This window comes from Bidens hawaiensis, unplaced genomic scaffold (assembly GCF_021521415.1).
Source record: "Bidens hawaiensis isolate Kalapana, Puna unplaced genomic scaffold, B.hawaiensis_p1.1 tig00048163_1, whole genome shotgun sequence".
Taxonomy (NCBI): Eukaryota; Viridiplantae; Streptophyta; class Magnoliopsida; order Asterales; family Asteraceae; genus Bidens; species Bidens hawaiensis.
Window position 1 is genome coordinate 1 of NW_027506063.1, and position 21,830 is coordinate 21,830.

General features: G+C 32.9%; 2 pseudogenes across 1 annotated transcript; one reads left to right on the top strand and one right to left on the bottom strand.

Moving 5' to 3' along the window:
- The first annotated feature begins 12,030 nt into the window (after positions 1-12,030).
- LOC143616568 (ubiquitin-like protein-NEDD8-like protein RUB3) lies at positions 12,031-12,772 on the top strand (annotated as a pseudogene).
- Positions 12,773-12,966: 194 nt separating this feature from the next.
- LOC143616569 (long chain acyl-CoA synthetase 7, peroxisomal-like) lies at positions 12,967-19,835 on the bottom strand (annotated as a pseudogene). The gene is made up of 21 exons (XR_013150679.1): positions 19,598-19,835; positions 19,399-19,477; positions 19,252-19,323; positions 19,078-19,159; positions 18,902-19,007; positions 18,754-18,830; positions 18,630-18,674; positions 18,460-18,546; positions 17,733-17,822; positions 17,572-17,651; positions 17,269-17,362; positions 16,763-16,851; positions 16,600-16,688; positions 15,181-15,310; positions 14,971-15,089; positions 14,665-14,788; positions 14,492-14,578; positions 14,128-14,231; positions 13,963-14,048; positions 13,633-13,893; positions 12,967-13,332 (listed from the first exon to the last, which is right to left on the bottom strand). The product of XR_013150679.1 is annotated as a long chain acyl-CoA synthetase 7, peroxisomal-like (transcript).
- Positions 19,836-21,830: the final 1,995 nt, after the last annotated feature.

Here is a 21,830-nt window from a genome sequence, read left to right on the forward strand (position 1 = left end):
AGTAAAGCACCAGTTAATTTGAATATAATATAATATATATAAGAAAGCCCAAACTGTTCTTGTGAGATAAACAATTAAGTCATAGCATTTACACAATTCAAACATATAATAAAGAAATGGCTAAACTGTTGCCATGCGAATTGGGCATTGGTTACCAAAAATGAGTTGTCGGTGAAACCATTGTCATGCGATTGGACGCCGGCCACTACGACAGTCGTATGATCATATTACTATGATGGACCTCTCCGAATGCGGTAAAAATAAAGCAAGTAAGCAAATTGCAAGTTAGGCATAAACTGATATACACACAAGGATAACAGATGCTAATGTGGAATTATGGATAATAATAATAATAATAATATAATAATAATAATAATAATAATAATAAGAAGAAAAAGAAGAAGGTACTGTAAATACGCATATGTCCCCAGAAGATTAAAATGAGTAAAATAGGGGAGTGAGATACTCACCTTATCAGATAAGCAAACGAGAACGAATTCAATAAGAAATTAATTAAGCGTCGCGCTTTTTGAGAATTACCGACGAGTAATCCTAATAAATAGTAATAACTATGGATTAATATGGATTCCATAATTAATATAAATTTGAGACTGAATGATTATCGGTGGTTTGTGAAATAATAATTTATTTAATTTTTAATGTATATATAACGACTATTTTTAATTAAAGTTTTTAAATAACAAAAAATAGCATCTAACTATTTATTTAAAATATATTTGTTTATAAATATACTTGAATAAATAATTATATTTCAAATGTTAAATAATAATATGTGTTTTTAAGTATTTAATTTAAATTAAATATACATTTAATATATATATATATATATATATATATGTTAAATAAAACCTTTAATATATAAACTAATTATATATACATACATATATATACACACACACACACATACATATATATATATATATATATATATATATATATATATACGGTTTTATGAGACGGACCAAAAAACGTAACTTAAACGATGCCGGTTAGTAAAATAAATGTTTATTTTTGAGTTATTATTAATTATATTAAATATTACACCTAAAAATCAACAAATACCAAAAATCAACTAAAAAGACGGGCTAGGGGGTTCGAACCCGCGCCCCAACCGTCTTAAACCCATAGAACATACACACCCTAGCCAACAGTGCTAGGGTGGTGTTAGTTGGTTAACATATGAGGTGGTTTATTATATACAGAAACAGATTAAACCATACTTCAATCAAGAACCCTAACAATTCAATTCGTTAAATCGTTTGACGTTTGATCAAATTGACCAAGGGCTATTGTTAAACGATTAGAGGCGACCCTAATGCATAATTTAATTACCTTAATCAGTGTGTTATTGATTGTGAACGTGATCAAGCAGGCGACAGCTAAGGATAATCAAGAACACAATGATTTTGTTGATGATAATCCAATTATTTAGGCAGATTTGCATTTTGGTCCATGTACTAGAGACGTAGAAACAAAATAGGTTTAAAGTATTGTTTAGGGTTAAAATTGTATATAATTAAAAGTTATATTGATAAATTAAATGAATATAACAAATATTAATAATAAAGTGATAATTACCCAGTCATAGAAACAGATAGGGTAATAGATATTAAAACGATAAGCGAATAGTTTGGGTTGTTACATACCAAGCCCTTGGAGCTTGCTTGAGTCCATTGAGGCTTTGTTTAACTTGTAGACATAGTCTGGATTGAAAGCATCTTCAAACCCTTGTGTTTGTGTAACATACACGTCTTTTTGAATGCCATCCATAAAGGAAGGCAACTTTGACATTCATTTGGTACACTTTGATGTTATGAGTGGTTGAATATTAAAAAAATAGCATGATTGCTTCAAGTCTTGCGGTTGGGCAGGATGAAACACATGAGGATAAATGTCATTTATAGTGTTTGATTACTGATGGGGAAACAATTGTTAATGGTGCAGTCATTGGGGGTAAACAACTGTTTCGAGAAACAACTGATGAACTTCCAAAAGTGGGATGAGGAAGTTCATTTTGAAAATCAATTGATTGAACATCAGAAGTTACAGAACCTTGAATTCCTTGATCAGCAGTTTGCACATGATCAGTAGCTTGAATGAAAGTGTTGATGGTTTCTATAGTTGAATCTTCAAAGAAATATAGATCTTCAAATTCAAAACCTGCATCAACAAATTCATTAGTTTTCGGCTCATATCTTAAGATATCCAGATTAAACTATTGGGTTTTAACAAGATTATCAAAGTCCATATAACCCATTATATGTAAAAACGCAGCGGATAATAAAGTTTTAAATATTGTTAGTTTGATAAATATAAAACCGATTTTATATAGATTAACCCAATGCCCGGATCCATATACAAAATACATGCTATCAAAACAACCATAGGGTGTTTAGCATTCTACCTTCAAGTCCGAAAGATAAACAGGATGAAGGATATGAACGTCTAGAATCCAAAGAAGGAGTCCTCAAGCTTGTATACCCAACGAGCTCCAACAAAACACCTTGATTGCTAGGGTCCTTACACTTGATGCAAGAACAAAACCGATTTTGTTGTTCTTCTTCTTGTTCTCGGCCTCAAGGAAGAAAGAAAGAAGAGAAGTGTGTGTAAGAGAGAGTGTGTAGATATTATTCACCCAAGAATAATCATCTACCAATGGATGACCATGCATGTCTTGAAAGAAATAAAAGGAGGAGAGAGAAGAGGGAGGAATTTTCCCACCCAAATTTCAAATCCACTTTTTAATTACTTACAATTATTTACTTATAGTACTTATGTTATAAAACATATCATAAGTAACATGCAATATGTTATTTAACCAATTTAAATAACATCTCTCAAAATATAAATTATCCATATAATTTATTTAACACAAATGCAAATATTTAGAAAACCAATTTCCAAATATTATAAGTGTTGATAATCATTACTTAGATCATATCTAATAATAATTATCATGGTGTTTGTCTTGCTTGTTATTGGGTATGACCCGACTTGGATCAATACGTACTAGCCACATCAACTCTAATATGTGTCTTGGGCAGATCAATTCCAACATAAACAAATTAGCATAATCATTAGGAATTTTTAAAATAGGCATTCCATTCAATTTAACATTTAATGTTTCTTCTATAGCTTTCTCTCTAGAATTGAAAACACTATAAGCTTTAAAAGTGAAGAATAGCCTAGAAAATAATCACAATATACCTTGGCTGTAAAATTTGATATTGAATCTTTCAAATTTAAACTAAACATGGACAACCAAAGGCTTTGAAAAAGGAGATTAATGGTTTAATTTTATAAAGAATTTCATAGGCAGTTTTCTCATGCCTTTGATTTATTAAAATCTTGTTTTTAACATAACATGCAGTGTTAACTGCTTCAGCCAAAACATTTAAAGGTAGCCCTGAATCAGCAAGCATGGATATAGCAGCTTCAATGAGTGTCGTGTTTTTGCCTTTCTACTACTCCATCATGCTAAGGCTGCCTTGGAATGCTGAGTTGTCTAATGATGCCTTTGGAGATATAGAAAGTATTTAGAACTTCATTCTAACATTTAGTTCAGTTGTCACTCCTTAGGATTTTGACTGGTTGATCAAATTATTTCTCCATTTGTACAATGAAGTTTTTAATATTTTCAGTTGTTTCATCATTTGAATCCAAGAAGAATGTCGAAGTGAATCTTGAATAATCATCTACAAGCACAAGACAATACCTTTTCTTTCCAATACTCAGTATTCTAACTGATCCAAAAAGGTCCACGTGTAAGAGATTAAAACAAGCAGTAGTTTTGGATTCTTCAATGGATTTGTAAGAAACATTGTTTTGTTTTCCTTTCAAACATGCAACATAGTTTTTACCATAGGCATATTCTTTGTTAGGTAGACCTCTAACCAGTTGGTTCTTGGTTAGATTGTTAGTTATTTTCAAATTAACATGTCCCAATTACTTCTACCAAAAGCATTTTCCTTAGTTCATGGCCAATTGACGAAAACATGTTGCAATAGGAATTTTGTTTTCCTTATGCATGTCTACAACATAGACATTAATGCTTATATTTGCAGTTAACAAAGTGTATTCTGCAATCAGTTTTTCAATTTGCTTAGCCAAATTAGAGTTGACAATTTTGCATGTTTTCTTAGTGAAGAAGGCACTATACCCTTTATCACATATTTGTGATACACTTAACAAATTGAATTTCAATTTGTCAATTATATATACATTGTCAAATGTTAACTTACCTGTTTCTACTTTAACTGAGCCTAATACATTTCCTTTTTCATATTTCCAAAAGATACAACTCCCCTTCCATGTTTCTTGAATTCAGAGAGATGAGATTTGTTTACTGTCATGTGCCTAAAGACTCCACTATTCACGTATCATAAACTTCCAATGCATGCGAAAGCTCTCTGCACATAAAACGAAACTTAATTAGAAGGATTAACCCAAGACGTGTTGGTCTGGGTTGCTCATCAGAAGAAGATACACCATTTTTTGTTAAAGATTCTTAAAAAGAATTATCAACTGTTTTTGATTTTCCATTAACATCTTAATCTCAGCACTTTGTGAAACTGCTATTTGATTCAAAACAGTTGTTTGTTGTGGTAAGATCTTATTTGGTGGTGCATCTGTTACTTGAACAATTCTTGAGTTTGGGATGTTCTTTAAAGCCATAGAAACAGGTGTTTATTCAAATTGAACTTTCTTTTTAGGTGTAGAAATTTGACTTTCATGAACACATCAGGAGTCGCAATAGTTTTCTTGTGATAAACAACCTTTAAAAATTTGTAATCTTCAGTTAGATGATTGTTTTTTCTTGCATACATCACATGGATTTGGAAACAAAGATTTCTTTTAACCATATTTAAATTTACTTTTCTTGGACACACATAATCTATCAACAAATATTGTTCCTGGTGACTTGTATCCAAGTACAAAAGTTGGATGATGTTCAACTTGATTAACCTCTGAATCATTGCCCTTGACTTAAGTTACAACTTATCTTGGAACAAATGCGGGTGCAGTTGCAATTAGTCTATTGGATTCGATTCTCTTGGGATACCAGTTGTTTGAGTTGAAACAACTGTTGTGGTATTCATGTCAGTTGTTTTGATTGAATCATCAGTTGTTTTTGAAACTGCTGATTGGCAGTGGTCAACACTTGAATTTTGACCAGTCAATTTTGTAATGGTAATTTTTTTGATCCCATTCAATAAGTCATTTGTTTGAAGTCAATTTCCAGTTTTATCTTGAAACAAGAATTTGTTTGCATTATTCAAGTTTTGAGAAATAATTGAATGGTTATGATAAAAAAACTGAGTTTTAACCACTTGGATCAGCAAATGAAAGTGGTTTGAATCCTTGTGATGCATCAGTTGTTTGATACCAGTTCTCTATATCATCTTGACTAACAAGTTTTAGTGAAACAACTGATGAAACTTATTTTTGAAATATTGCTTCTTCTACTTCAAGTTCATCAACACAATTGTAAAGGATAATTGGAGTATAATTCTAAGGTTTTTCAATATGATTATATCCAATACCAAATTTCACATTGCTGCTGGGTTGTTTGCTCAATAGCATTTGAGAACCCTTACTGGTTTCAATCCATTTGTGGCAGTTTACTTGACTTTGTTCTAATGATTTCTTGCACTAATTGCATTTGTTTAACAGGTTGTCATCATTAGCATATTTATCTGATAAGTCATGTTTTAATTTCAAAAACTTTCATTTAATTTGACATTCAAGTCATCTTTAGATATTGAAACTACTTATTCAAGTTCTACAACTTGATTTATCAATTTTAACTTAGCAAGTTTTATGTTAGCAAATGCAATAATGCAATTATTTGAACACAATTTTTGACAAATCTCAGAAGTTACCTCATCAACAGCAGTTATAAGTGCTTTGTCATCAGCAGTTTGTATATCAACACTATTATATCATTTGTCATAAGCACTTTCACGATTTCATTATTAAAATCATCTTTCATTTTCTTTTCATCATTTGATTCAACTTCCACAACCACAAGAGCAACATCTTGTGTGCTCATCTCTTCAGGCAAGTTGATCCAATTTACAAATTCTTGTGTAATAACTTATTAGAAAAAATTTTAAACTATTAAGGTAATACAAAATTATAATTATCTGATATTCCCAAATTATAAAAAAATATATGCTCAAAGAATAATTATTAATAAAACTGAAAAATTAAGCTGCTATCGGTAACCATACAATAGAATTGGGCCAAATTAGCAATTTGTATTTATCTTACTATAACGCATAAAAGAGTTTCACATGGCATCATTTTAGGGTGTCCATATGGATGCCAACTCATTTGCATGTCACATATTTCATTTCCTATTAATGTCAAATCACCCGATTCCATTATATAAACCTCATCATTATAAACCCTAATAATCATTTTTATTTATCTCTCTCTCTCTCTTGCGGATTGCCCACCTCTGCCGAATGTCTATTCCATTTTTCTAACAATGTAGTTTTTATATTCTAATGGTTGAATCTCATATATTATTTGTTATTGTCGATGTCAATTCATTATCTTTGTCGTTTTTATTTGTATTTTTTTTAATTATTCTATGATTATTATATAATCTAGTTAGGTTTTACATCAAAATCCAAGATCCAATAGAAATGTTGAAGTTTCTCTAATTGCTCTATCTTCCATACAATGAGTGGCTTATTTAGATTGTGATTACAATTGGTATATGATTTAATCTGTTAATTATTCCGGTTACATCCATTGGTAATTGTTACTAAACCAAAATATACGTTTTTATTTTTTAATTTAGCTTATGGCCGCCAAACTTAGTAAAATAGCTAATTTCATGGAAGGAGTATTTGCTGCAAAAAAAGGTTTGTTTTTGTACAACAATGGATGTTAAGTTACAATTATTTATGTATTTATGTATGTTACACAATTCATGTAATTTAAATCATTTTTATATAATGAATCTTCTATTGTTGTTGGTCAAATTCGATTTAATATATTTCCAGAATGCAACGTTATTGGTCAAATTCCATCTAATATAAGAGGGTAAAAATTCGATTTAATTAGAAAACTTCCAAATACAACTTTTCATTTTTATATTTGACTATTTTGTAATTATGACTAAATGTCAAGATTAATATATGAAATAAACCACCAATTTTAATGTTTCAAAAATTAAAATCATTTCCATAATTTTTCGAAGTGTTTTAACTAACCTATTTAATTTAACTTTTTAGTTATCGTTATATTATTTTGTAAAATTAGTATAACAAAACTTTATTCTTTTGATATTTTTATTAGAGTTAAGTGTCATTTTAGTACCTTTGGTTTGGTCATATACACAACTTTAAAACATATTCTTTATTTTGTGCAAATGGCTACCTCAGTTTCAAAAAAACTTGCATTTTTAGTACTTTTTTCTAACCCCGTCAACTTTTTATGTTAAGTTAGGGATAATTTGGTAACTTCGTTTTTTTCTTTGTTTATTTCTTTTCTTTTAAACGTTTATATCTTGTAAACCCTAATTCCCCAAATCATAACATCAAAATCCAAATCCTAAATCCCCAAACCCTTTCTCCATATAATCATAGGGTTTGAATTTTTATGATATTTAGGGATTTAGAATTTGGATTTTGATGATATGATTTGTGGATTTAAAGTTTACAAGATATAAGCGTTTAAAAAAAAGAAAAAAACAAAGAAAATAATGAAGATATCAAATTATCCTTGACTTAACGGAAAAAATAGACGAGGTTAGAAAAAAATGTATTAAAAATGCAAGTTTTTTGAAACTGAGGTAGCCATTTGCACAAAATAAAAATAGGTACTAAAGTTGCGTAGTTGGCCAAACCGCATGTACTAAAATGACACTTAACTCTATTTTTTTATTATTCATTGTAATCAATCTTCTATTTGAAATTCAAATTAATTTACATGATCATTATAATTTACATTTAATCTCAGAGAACATTATTTCACCAATGTGAACGATATTTAAAAAACTCTTATAGTTTTCAATATCATCAAACTTTACATTTTCATATAATACCCATTTATTTATTTGGGTTTTATATAATACCCATAACTTATGCTTAATATTGATAACATATCTAAACCCATTTTTAAAACGGAATTTGACCTATCTTGATACTAAGTTTTAATTTTTTTTTATACTCTCCAATCTCAACAGGTTTTCATTCTTAATATTTTACCATTTAATTTTGACACAAGTACAAAATTTAAAATCAAATCGGTTAATTTGAAAACTTCAAAAATTATGAAAAAGTTTTTGTTTTTTGAAACATTAAAATGATGGGTTTATTTTAGAAAATAATTTTGGCATTTATTGCAAGATTAATAAGTGGGCAAATATACAAAATGGAAAGCTTGTTGAGAGTGGAGAGAATCAAAACATTTAAAAGTTTGTTAAAAGATTGGTCAAATTCTGAATTTTAAATGGGTTTACATATCATGAATATTAAGCATATGTTAAGGGTATTATATAAAACTGGAATATATAAATGTACATTTTCTTATTAACAAAATTTTAATTTAACTTTTATGTTAGATATATTAAATCGAATGTTAGGGTTCACTTTTATAAATAATAAAAACAATTCTAAACAGTAAAGTTGTGTTCTACTAATTTAACTAAATAATATAACGATAATTACAAAAGTTAAAATTAAATCGATTAATTATAAAACTTCAAAAAAGTAAGGAAATGATAAAAGTATTATTTTTTACATTTAGGCATAATTGAAAAGGGATTACTCCATAGAATAGTAACCAACTTTGAAAGTTGTTCCAATCAGGTCATTGAACTTTCATTTTTGTTCCAATCCTAGATATTTTACCTGGATAGCAGGTAATCTAGGTTTTTTTTTTAATTTTTCAGTGTTTTTACTTTACATAATAACTTGAAAAAAAAATGTAAAATTCCGAAAATTTGAAAAAAAAAAGTTCGGAAAATTACAATAAACTGCAAAAATTGAAAAAAAAAATTGTTCAAAATCTTTTTTGGAAAATTGCAATAAATTGGCAAATGGGATGTGTTGGGTTGGGTCAAAACGGGTCATGGGTCGGAACGTGTTAAGGTTGAAACGGGTTTGGGTCGAAACATGCAACTTAAAAAAAGGGTTGTTTTGGTTCGGGTCAGAACGGTTAGGGTCAACAGGTTCGGGTTAGAACGGGTCAAAACGGGTTTCGGGTCAGTTTTTTTTGGACCAACTAATTTTCAACACGTTACAGCTCGTTTTAACAGCAAAAGCTCGTTTAGGCGATTTTTTCAGTTCGTTTCAGCACCCAACAGCTCGTTTAAAGCGATTTTTCAGTTTGTTTCAGCACCTAATAGGTCGTTTAAGCGATTTTTCAATTCGTTTAAGCACCTAACAGCTCGTTTAAGCGATTTTTCGATTCGTTTCAGCACCTAACAGCTCGTTTAAGCGAATTTTCATTTCGTTTCAGCACCTAACAGCTCGTTTAAGCGCGTGCTGAAACAAGCTGTTAGGTGCTGAAACGAACTGAAAAATCGCTTAACGAACTGTTAGGTGCTGAAACGAACTGAAGAATCGCTTAAACGAGCTGTTAGGTGCTGAAATGAAATGAAAATTCGCTTAAAAAAGTTGTTAGGTGCTGAAACAAACTGAAAAATCGCTTAAACGAGTTGTTACGTGCAGAAACAAGCTGTTAAGTGCTGAAACGAACTGAAAAATCGCTTAAACGAGCTGTTAGGTGCTGAAACGAACTGAAGAATCACTTAAACGATCTGTTAGATGCTGAAACGAACTGAAAATTCGCTTAAACAAACTGTTAGGTGCTGAAACGAACTGAAAAATCGCTTAAACGAGCTGTTAGGTGCTGAAACGAACTGAAAAATCGCTTAAACGAGCTGTTATGTGCTGAAACGAATTGAAAAATCGCTTAAACGAGCTGTTAGGTGCTGAAACGAACTGAAAAATAGCTTAAACTAGCTGCTAGGTTCTGAAACGAACTGAAAAATCGCTTAAACGAGCTGTTAAGTGCTGAAATGAACTGAAAATTTGACCCTAACTCGTTTCAATCCTAACCCGTTCTGACCCATAACCCGTTTCGACCCAACCCAACCCAACCCAACCCATTTACCACCTATACCTGACAATATAACTAAGCAGATTGTAATTTATTGCAATTTTCCAAAAAAAAAATTGAACATTTTTGCATTCTTTTTTTCAATTTTTGCAATTTATTGCAATTTTCAGAACTTTGTTTTTGCAAATTTTCGGAATTCTAAAATTATATTTCGCATTTTTACTAATTTTCGCCACCTTTAAAAGTTTAAAAGTTATTATGCAAAGTAAAAACATTGAAAAACTAAAAACAAAAAACCTATATTACCTGCTATCCAAGTAAAATATTTAGGCTCGGAACAAAAAAGAAAGTTCAATGACCTGATTAGAAAAAAAGTTTTTATCATTGACCTGATAGGAACAACTTTCAAAGTTGGTAACTATTTTGTGGAGTAATCCCCTAAACTAATTAGTAAAACTAGTAAAAAAAAATTGATTATAATGACTATGTTCATCTTAAATTGAAGTATAAAATTATATATACAATAGAAATAAATAAAGGTACATTTTATTATAAAGATCTTTTAAATTTAATTGTTGTTTTAGTTATTTTAAAAGACTTTTTAGTTAGATGTATTAAGTTAAATTAAAATAATAAAGTTGTATTCTGCTAACTTTATTAATTAATTCTACTTTTGATTGAGGATGATATGACAACATTGTTATTGTATAATAGGGAAATATGTTCTAGTTATCCTAATTTCTTATGCAGGAAGCATACCTCAAAAAGATGATTAATAGTATGTTCATTGGGAGCATACAAGTAAAGCTATGAACATTAATTTTTTATTATGTAACACTCATGGGGTGATCTGTTAAAAATGTGTTGAATAACCATCAAGTCGTTTAGTCATTCAGATAGTGACTGGCGTTTTTTTAGCTATGCATTACACACCTCATGTGGATCTAGCTTTCAACAGCGTAGAACACATCTACCTACACAAGCTCGATCAGGAAAGCATATGAACTTGACTGAAGTGAATGACCAGCCCCGGGCCGGGGTAAAAGAAAATTGCGGCGGATCAACCCACTCGTAGGACTGGTTCACCATTCATTCAGAGGGCCCGAGCCACGGAATGAATCGAGGAACTAAGGACGTTTCCAATACCGATAGAGACATTAGAGTGATGAGTCTGAAGCAGATCGAGAAAGTTGATCACGTCTTTTATTAAGTTTTTCTTTTACTTTTTATGTTGATATAACTAAACTTGATAAAGATTGTGAGTCGTGCGGGTTTGGGTGAGGATTTATTTTGAATGGTACAACTGATGTTCAACAATAATTTTCCTAATGTCTTTGTCTTTTGACTTATCGTGTTATATATTTGTTTCTATTTTAGTGATTCTGTAAGAAATAAGACATTCTGGATGTTGCAAAATTTTTTGGGCATATAATACATGACTTCATTAGATGATGAAGTTTCTATTAATATGTCTATTTTGTTTCATGGTTTAAGCTAAAAAAAAGGTTTTAAGTTGTCATTTTATATTGTTTGCCTTTGTATGATTTTTTTTTTCAATAAACAACAGTGTATACCTTATAATTAATGTAATATTATTCGTTATTAAAAGTGATACATTTTTTAAAATATTTATTTTAAAATATTTAGCATACATATATATGATGTTTTTTAAAAAAAATTTCACATGTGTAACACGGGGTACTAAGCTAGTTTATATAATATAGTAAGGAGAACCACATATTTTCTCCTAAAATTTACACTAGTGGCACGTGCTACAACTGAAGTGCCGAAGGACCACAATTCCTTGCATTTTCTCCATATTCCAACCATCAGAATTGGTAAAACTCTTTCTCTCAAACACACAAACAAACAACACACCAGATTGAATGCTACATCTTCTAACCCTTTGTTCTTGAATTTCTTATCTTCATGGATTTGTTTTTTGATGCCGACAAAGGCATGCCCTTCACACTTGAAGTTGGCTACTTTGATACCACTCAAGAAATCAAACAAAAGGTGACAAACTACCATGGCATTCCTCTTCAACAACAAACCCTAAAATTTGACACCAAAACCCTACCAGACGATCTCAACATTAACACGCCCGACATCTTAGACGGCTCACGTCTTAAGCTTATCACTGCCACCACTGATCTTCAACAGCCACTGTCGAAGAAACCCATTCACCACCTTCTGCCGACAAGATGAAAATCATTGTGAACCCGTCTGGTGTGTCAATGGAAATGGACAAGAATGATTCAGTTCTAAGAATTAAAGAGAAGATGAATGAAATGGAAGGGATCCCGTTAGGCAGAATAGTAGTTTATGCAAATGGGATTGAATGGCATGATCACAAGAGTTTGCATGAGTGCCAACTTGTAGATGGTTCGGAAGTGGATATGACACATGCACTGCCTCCTTGTGGTATAAACATGAAGGTGTATGTCATGTAAAAATGTGGGGAAAAGATTGCACCGGAGGTGAATCCGTCTAGCAATGTGAGCGAGTTGACAAAGGAGCTGGAGAAGGTAAGACATCAAGGGGTGGGATTTAAGTTACTTGAAGAAGGATATTTCTTCATATACAAACAAAATGTGATGGAAGAAGATCACGAGTTGGACAAGATGATGTCATTGAAATCTTTAATGGGTGTATCACCGTTGGATCTTGAAAACACATCATCATTTAACTATTTACTTAGGGGCCGACTGACTTTGGAGCAACCTTACAAGCTATTATGCGACCTGGAAACGCGCATGGGTTCAAGTCACAAACACAACCCTTAAATAAATGCAGATCAGATGCGTGCATCAAGCCAAAAGTTGGTCCGACTTACCCTGGACGCAAGTGAGGGCATCGTGCACCAAGTTCGCTCATTTATTTTACTTTTCCTTTATCATTATTTCTAATAAATTTTTATATTTAAGGTGATTTAATATTGAGACTAAAAATGTGAGAACCTACAAGATCTGAGCTATGATTTGGAGGATGATCAAATAACTCTCTAAAAAGCATTTTTTTTTAATTCCCTTTTAAACAGCAAAAATAAATGCGAGTGAATTACTAGAAACAAAAAGAGAAGGTTCACTAATAAAAATGGTCCTTTACAAGATAGCATTCAAATGTAATTCAACCTCATAACGGTTTAAGGGTGGGATCCGTTGTTGAAAGCTCTGCATACATGTTCGATATTTCCTTTGCAACATACGCCTTTGCCTGCGGTCTCTTCACCTGAAACAAATACATACCCCAACTCCTTCAAAATTTATTTCTCTTTTATTTGCTTGTGATGAGTATTGGATTATATGATTATTTAAGGTTTATTAGTATGAGCCCACGGCCCCAGTTAAAGTTTTATTGAGTGGCTAAGAGACTTTGTTTATGATGATTGCTAAAGATTGTCTTACTATTGTGTAAAGATCATAAGAAACACTAGAAACCTAAGTTGGACCCGTGGGCTCATACTAATAAACCCTAAATGATAATATATTCCATTATGTAAAGATCTAAGATAAACAATGATAACAATACCTTGAAGGTTGGACTAAGAAGACCATTCTCCACAGTGAATGGCTCTGGCACTAAGGTCACAGCTTTTGCAAACTCAAAGCCTCTTATTAGCTGCAGAAAACAAGATACGTATATCAGATGTGATGAAAATATATTAAACTCAAAAGTGAGACTGAAACTAATTGTCAAAATCACCTGAGCTTCTCTGGCTACAGCGTCCATTTCAGCTAAAACAGCTGCCTTTGCCCTTGGATCATTACATAATTGTCCTAAATCATCATACTGCATAAAACGCATTTCCATAAATCTTACAACCAAAAACTATTTTTAAAGCAGTAGAGCTGAAAGTACCTTTATGCCCTCAGATGCCGCCCATTCCTTCATTACGTCTGGATCAACAGATATGATTGCTACCAAAGATGAGTTCAAGCTGTCACCTATATCAGACATGAACAGTCAGCATTATAAAAGTAGCTAACGAGTGTTTTGATAGCAATATGATGATTAGTTTCTTACCATACACAAAACACTGAGCAACAAATTTACATTTAGCATATACATTTTCAATTTTATCAGGTGCTATGTACTCTCCTTGTGCCAGCTTAAATATGTTCTTTTTCCTGTCACAAACAAAAATAAACTTTGAATAGATTATCAAAATTCAGTGCACAAACACCATCATTGCAAATAGAGGTGTAAACAGGCCTATTATTTATGTAAATATAACAACTTTTATTTTATAGAATAGATATATAACTACGTGATATACATTATATGTGGTATTATCTTATTAAAAATAACAATATATGTTATGTTGGATATAAAACTATAATCACAAATACATACTTCAAATTATTTAAGAGTTCATAATGAGCTTTACCTGTCAATAATTTTAAGGCGGCCTTCAGGTAACCACATACCAATGTCCCCTGTATGAAGCCAGCCCTCATCATCAACTACTTCTCTTCTGCTCAATCATTTCAAACTTCAAATCAGTTAAACAAACCAACACAGTTTCATTTTCCAAAACAGAAATTTAAGTTAGTTACAAACGTTTGGACTTCATCTTTGTAGTAGCCTTGAAAAACACTAGCCCCCCTCACACAGATTTCTCCTCGAGGGTTCGGTTGATCATCAGAAGCGTAATTCATTTCAGGAACATCAGCTAGTTTTACTTCTGAAAAGATGCTCAAAATTGAAAAAAACAGAGTCAGTTAGAAAATACTGTCCTCAGACCCTACCATAGCTTTGCTATTGGTGGGATATACTGAGTACGATGATGATGATACGATGATGAGTTAGAAAATACTGCATTTGCTGGTTTATTATAAAAAAGAATAGGAAAAAGAAAAAACTGACCGCATGAAGGATTAGGAGAACCAACATGGCCAGTCAAGTTATCAGTATCTTCCATGACAGTTATGATACATGCAGTTTCAGTCATGCCATAACCTTCAATAACTTGGCACCCAAAGCATCTGTAATATTTAATTCAATAATGACAAATGTTAACGATTATTAGTTAGTAAAGTAAAAGATAGTATGAATAGAATAGATTATTTAACTTACACTTTTAGAAAGTCCATGATATCAGGAGATAAAGGTGAAGCACCTGAGCCCAAGAAACGAACCCGGCCTCCCATTTTTGCCTTTATTTTATTGAATACCAATCTATCCCAAATTGGTGATGGCTTTCGACCTACACATACACAATCATATTCTTAACGTCTCAAACTTTTAACACTACCTTAGATATGATTACAAATATTATACTATTTCAACAGTAATAATTTCTTTTTTAAATAAGTGATTTGAGACGATTTATGTTTAATAAGCAGGCCTGATTTTGTATTTCGTTTGCATCTCTTGATTGTTATTAGCATTATCATCATAATTATTATTTTGTTAGTGATTTAAGTTCCAAGTAGCTAGAGTTTTGTTATAATCATAAAACCTAGAATCCTAGATAACTACTGTCGAAGCACGAAATGAATCTGACCTGATCCATGACGATGTTTTCACAGATTTTGAGATGAACGAACCATGTCTTGATCTTCTTCTTCTTCTGCTTGAGACCTGCAATTTTAAACCTAAAATCCAGGTCTGTAATCTAGATCTAGATCTGTAAATCAGATCTGGATAGATTTGAAGCTCGGAGCAGATTTAAAACCATCACAGATCCGGAGACTTGATCATTCGAGTCCGGCAGTTTCTTTTCGCACAGATCTGGAAGCCTCTTTTAGATCTATGGATCTTTTTGAGCTTTAATAGAACAAGCCTTGAAGCCTTTTTCTGTAAACTTCCAGATCTGGGTTTTTTCCTGGGAGAGATCTGACAGCCGAGATGAAGATCGAAGGGTAGTTCGTTGCCGTCCCACGGATGGCGCCAATGTCGAAGCACGAAATGAATCTGACCTGATCCATGACGATGTTTCCACGGATTTTGAGATGAACGAACCACGTCTTGATCTTCTTCTTCTGCTTGAGACCTGCAATGGTTTTTCGGGGGTGTGGAGGTGACTGCTAAGAAATCCTGAGGATCTCTTGTTTACAGACACAAAAAAGTGGTGGTGGCTCTTATTGAGCATGGCCCTTGAATAAGGAGGTGGAGACCTCCTTATATAGAGAGCCTCATGGCCACCATCATGGTACCCTAATGGGCCTAGCCCAGTTAGGGTTACCTCCACAAAACCCCCTCAGCCCAATAACATTGTATTAGTCCACGTAATAAAATAAGCCAAACATAATAGATTTAGGGTCGTAAAACCGGGTTTTAGTACCATACCCCTACAACTACATCTTAAGATATTAAAGATTAATTGCAAGTCTTTTTTAAGCTAAACTGCAAATTCGATAGGTACTGTGATATGCTCCCTATGTGTATATATTTACAAATTTTGATCAATGAAAGCTGAAGAAATATTTCATGATCTTCAACTATCTTTAAATGCAATGTTGCTAGTATAGACATATAGAGATGAAAGCATACCACTCATTATTGCCTGCTTCTTGGAATTGTATGCAGCATTAAATAATCTTTGCTTTAAAACCCCTGACGTGTTTACAGCATTCACAATCCTATACGAAAACAACACAGCAAGCTTTAACATTTAGAATAAAATGGTTTAATTGTGTATTTGAAATGGGTGTACCCGGCATATATGCTACTGTAAAGACGAGGAACACTGCAGAAAATTGTTGGTCTGAGAACTGCCAAGTCGTCCATCAATTTTAAATTACCCTACACACAACACAGACAAATAAGAAAAAGTGCCAACATATGTTTACAAAAACTTTATTATAACATAAACAATCTAATCTGTTTTAGTAAAACCAAAAGACTGCCTGTTTAAAAGGGTTAAACAAGTTTCGTGTGAGTTTCGATTCGTGACAGAAACTGTCACCTCCTCATTTATGCATTTAAATACACTTGTGATAACTTTCAACCTGTTTGGCCCCTTTGACCCATTTTCTTTTTAGCTAAATCCATTAGATCCACTACAGATAAAACATAATCCTAATAGACCAATGTATATGGATCAAAATTGGCATCACTAATGCACACCTATATATATATATATATTTAACATTTATGCAACAGAAGGAATAGTAGATCTCAATTATAAAACTAAAATCAAGCAACAAATGTGACACATACCCCTTGGTAAAAACCAACAGCAAGACCACAGTATACTGACATAATTTGATTAGCTCGCTCGTAGATATGCGCCAACGGAAGATAAGATATATAACTGTCCAAAATAGCAATTAAAATAAAACAATTAATAAAGCAAAAGGCTGTTATGCATTTTAAGTACATTGAAGCGACTTTCGACCCGTTTTCATTTTAACAGGTTAGAATTCAACTTTCACCAATCAATAATTTAACTCATACACAGATCTAACTTGCCAAACTTAATAAGCAATGATCAATATATTTAGTAATGAAATAGAAGCACACATGTCTGATGAGTAGAACTTAATCATCAGGGTCGAGGCTGCAACACTTGCAATCAGATTTTCATGTGTAAGAACCACACCCTGCACATATAGCATTAGTAAAATGATATAAATTTTTCTCTAGTCAAGCCAGTAAATATAAGTAAAACTAAAAAACGCCACCTTCGGTGTTCCAGTAGTGCCACTTGTGTAGCATATCGTAGCAATTTCAATTGCTTTTGGAGGACAAACAGGTTTCAAATTACTATAACCCTACATGAAAATCAATTGCAAATAATATTAGAAAGGTTAACACTTATTAATCATCAGTTAAACAATAAAAGTTGCGGAAATGGTCCCCATTGTATGAGAGCATATTGCAAGTTTTTGTTCCAAGATATAAATATTGCAAACTTAGTCCAAGCGTTTGTGAAAGGGTTGCATATTTACCCCCCACCGTTAATTCGAGTTAGTTTTTAATAAAAAATGATGTCATGTGCCATTCATGTGAGGGTAATTGTGTCTTTTCAAACATTCCATTCATGTGAGGATACTCTTATCAAACTCCAGAACTCCTAATGTCGCCGTTACCACCTTTGATTATGCATTAAACCTTCGATTTTGCACTGATAGAAGGTGATGAAGTCGACACTAGGAGTTGTGTAGTTTGAAAGAGTATTTTATTAGGGTTCCAAATTTGAAAAGACAAAATTACCCTCACACGAATTACATATTACTTTTTCGTTAAAACTAAACAGGAGTGACGGTGAGGAGTGGGGACTAAATGTGAATGTATGGACTAAGTTTACCATTTTTAAAATAAGGGGACCAAGCTTGCAATATGCGCAAACCACGGGGACGATTTGCACAGTTTTCTAGTTAAACAAATATAATAAAACTTTGAACCAACCTGGCTGACAAGTTTTGAATATGATACAAGTTGAACACCCGATGTTGCTGGAAGTGAGGGAAGGTGTTCATCAGTCCCTCCAACTACCTGCCACATGGATATCAGAACTTAATATTATTAAATAGCAAAGTGACATTTATATCAGCAAATGATTGATTTAGAAAACATACCACTATTATGCGTACACTACCAATTTCAGATAAGAAGCTCAACAACTGCAAGTTAAGAAAACACTCAATTCTTCAAGGAAGAAAGTTTCATACAAATGTGATCTTGGATATAAATCTAACTTACAACATTCAATGTATTTGGCACACAAAAAACGGCCTGCACATCAGCATGATTTATGATATACTTAACAGCATCAGGGCCTACATAAAGCAGGAGTATTAAACGATTTACATTTAATTTGATATTTATTTACCAAAGCACACTTACACACCAAGAGTGTCATATAAAGGCACCGAAACATATGAGTATGCTGAACATGCGTGATCAACAACCAGCCACTCGGGTCTGTTTATAAAATAAAGTCCTACACGTGCTCTCTGCACCAAAACAACCACTCAGTATATATGAGAATAAGTAAATTAAGAGAAAAAAAACAAATGTACATACTTTTGATAATCCATGATACAGGAGACCAGATCCTATTGCAGATCGAGCTGTGGCTGTTTCTCCATATGTCATCCACTTGTACCTTCGGGTACAAGTTTAATATGTTAATAGCTACTTTAACCACCAATACCGGAAGTATATGTATATCATTAATAAAGAGTACAGTACACTCACTCTCCAACGGTTCCATCTACTCGTACGCGTGAACCTAAGTACTTGTAATCCGGGAATGTATCAACCGCATGTCTGAAAACAGTAGGCTTTATGTAAATAGAGCACAAGTTTAATCTAATTTCAACAGGGGATATGATTGAGGCTCACACAAAGTTGTCATGCAACGTTTCAATCTCCGGATGATTAGGGAATCTGGTAACAAGCTTTCAGAGGAGAATGTGCAGATCTGCCATGACTCTGAAGTCAGTTACATGAATAATAATAATAATAATAATAATAATAATAATAAAACTGTTTACTGGTATGTATGTTATGCATGCATGTATGTATGTATGTATGTAACAACCTGTACACATTCCACTTTCCGATCTGCAGAACATGATTATTACTGGTAATTGGATAGAGTAATGAGAAAGGAAAGAAATTGATGATTACCGTCAACGAATTCACCGGCAGTAGCATTAAGTTGAATCTGCGAGGAGGAGAAGAAGGAGTTGGTGGAGTTCCGAAGATGAGTTTGAATTGCAGTAAGGCGTCTGGTAGCAACTGAATTTGAATTTGAATCATCCTCCATTATTATGAACATGAATCAGTTAGGGTTTTGGTGGTCGAAATGAAATGATCGTCGGTTAATATTTAATAATAATACTAACAATAATATAAAGAGTAAGGGGCACGCAAGTCTATGATGAAGGTGACTGAATAAATAAAGATAAAGATAATGATAATAATGATAATTGTGGAGGAGGAGGAGGAGGAGGAGGAGGATATAGATATACATTGAGTCGAGTGAGATTTGGGGAATTGGATAAGCGTTAGGTTAAAAATGATGAACCAACAAACAATTACATCATAGAGATTGAACAATGAGCCGTGTGGGGGTGTGTGTTCATGGGTATATTTGTATTACTAATAAAATGGGAGGAAGGAAAATCCAAATCCAAATCCAAATCCAAATCCAAAAATTAATTCACTAATTGTCTTTTTCTTTTTAGAGATTAAGATAGAATATATTATTACTAAACACTGATTAGTGATCTAACTATTTTATTTTTATACTCGACTACGTTAAGTGCAAGGCCACATAAAATATTCATGCCCCTTAATTTCACGTAAGCATCATATTATTCACTTTATTCTTTCTTACTCCATTTCGACTAAGGAAAATAGTTTAACCCCGCTTAACTCTCTCTATTAATTTAAAAAAAATTCTTAATATTGTGTGTGAGTGTAGAAGATTGTAAAGCTTTTTAAAACTTTAATCCCATCACGTATTAACATCCCTTAACCCATGAAGAGAGTGGCGTCTCATTCAACCTTTGCCAAATCAGCTTTAACGCCATAGACGTTAAGGTATACACTTAAAAAAATTGAACCAATGTCTAACTGTAGTTGAAAACGTATTTTATTTTGTTACCAAATTAAACAAGAGAAGGTGAATACATTTGAGAAATGGGAACGAAAATGTACACAAAAGATACGAGACATGGACTTCACGATTAAGTTTTCAAGTGTTTGAACCACAACCACTTATATATTCTCTCCCAAAGTTTATGGTTTATATAACACGAATAATAGAGGGGTCCAACACTTTATAAGTTTTACTTAAAGCATTTCATAAGTCAGATTCCAAACACAAGTAACCACTTTGGGGACTTAAAGAAACACTAAGTCTAACCTTATATGATTAAACATAATATCTCACCCAAGAAGAGATTACGGACAATAATGAGTTCCAACAGGCGATTCACCAGTAAAACCGAACACCATAAACTCGTTACGAGAAGAGGAATAGGGGGTCTTCTCGTAACCACCCTCCCGCTTGAGAACCAGTATGGTAAGTGGTCGGAATATATTTAGAGAGTTTAGAGATTGTATTTATAGCTGAAGGGGGAGAAGGGTTGGGCCAGCTGTCCCACTCAATGGAAGCTTCTATTCTCATAGTTGAGTATGATGGCCTTTCCTGATTAATTGGACAGTCTAGCCAGTGATATTCTTTCTTTCTGTGCAAGTATTGTGCTGGCCCATTCTCATTGGACCATTGTGCATCCATACAATTGCTAGGTTATTGAGCAGTGGTATCCTGTCACGTGTCTTTGCCTGTGGTGGTACTCTCTCCGTGTTTTGTTACTTATTATTATTATGAGTGTGTCCTCCGCGGTGGGCTTGTGGCGCCTTCGCGGGCGATGGTCTTTCTGCGGGTTCTTTGTTTTGACTTGTATGGTGTGTTTGGTACCGTACCTCACAAGTCCCCCCCAGTCCATTGTTGCTTCCATGATTCATTTCTTGGGAGGAATATTGGACTTATTATCTGTTTTTGTTTTTTTGTTTTCGGCGGTTATGCATGTGGGTACTTATGGGAGTAATTACTGGTTGTCTTGTCTGCATCTAGTTGGGATGATGTCATCGTGCATGTTGGATTGCTGCTCATTTACTTCAGGTAGGTATAAATGTTTTTGCATGCTGACGCATTGAATTCTCTGTTTCCGCGTCTCGTGCCCGCTTTTTTATTGGTTACCCACGGATCGAATCTCCAGCTGTCCAACTACCGAATTTATATTTCTGGGTATAAATAGTTG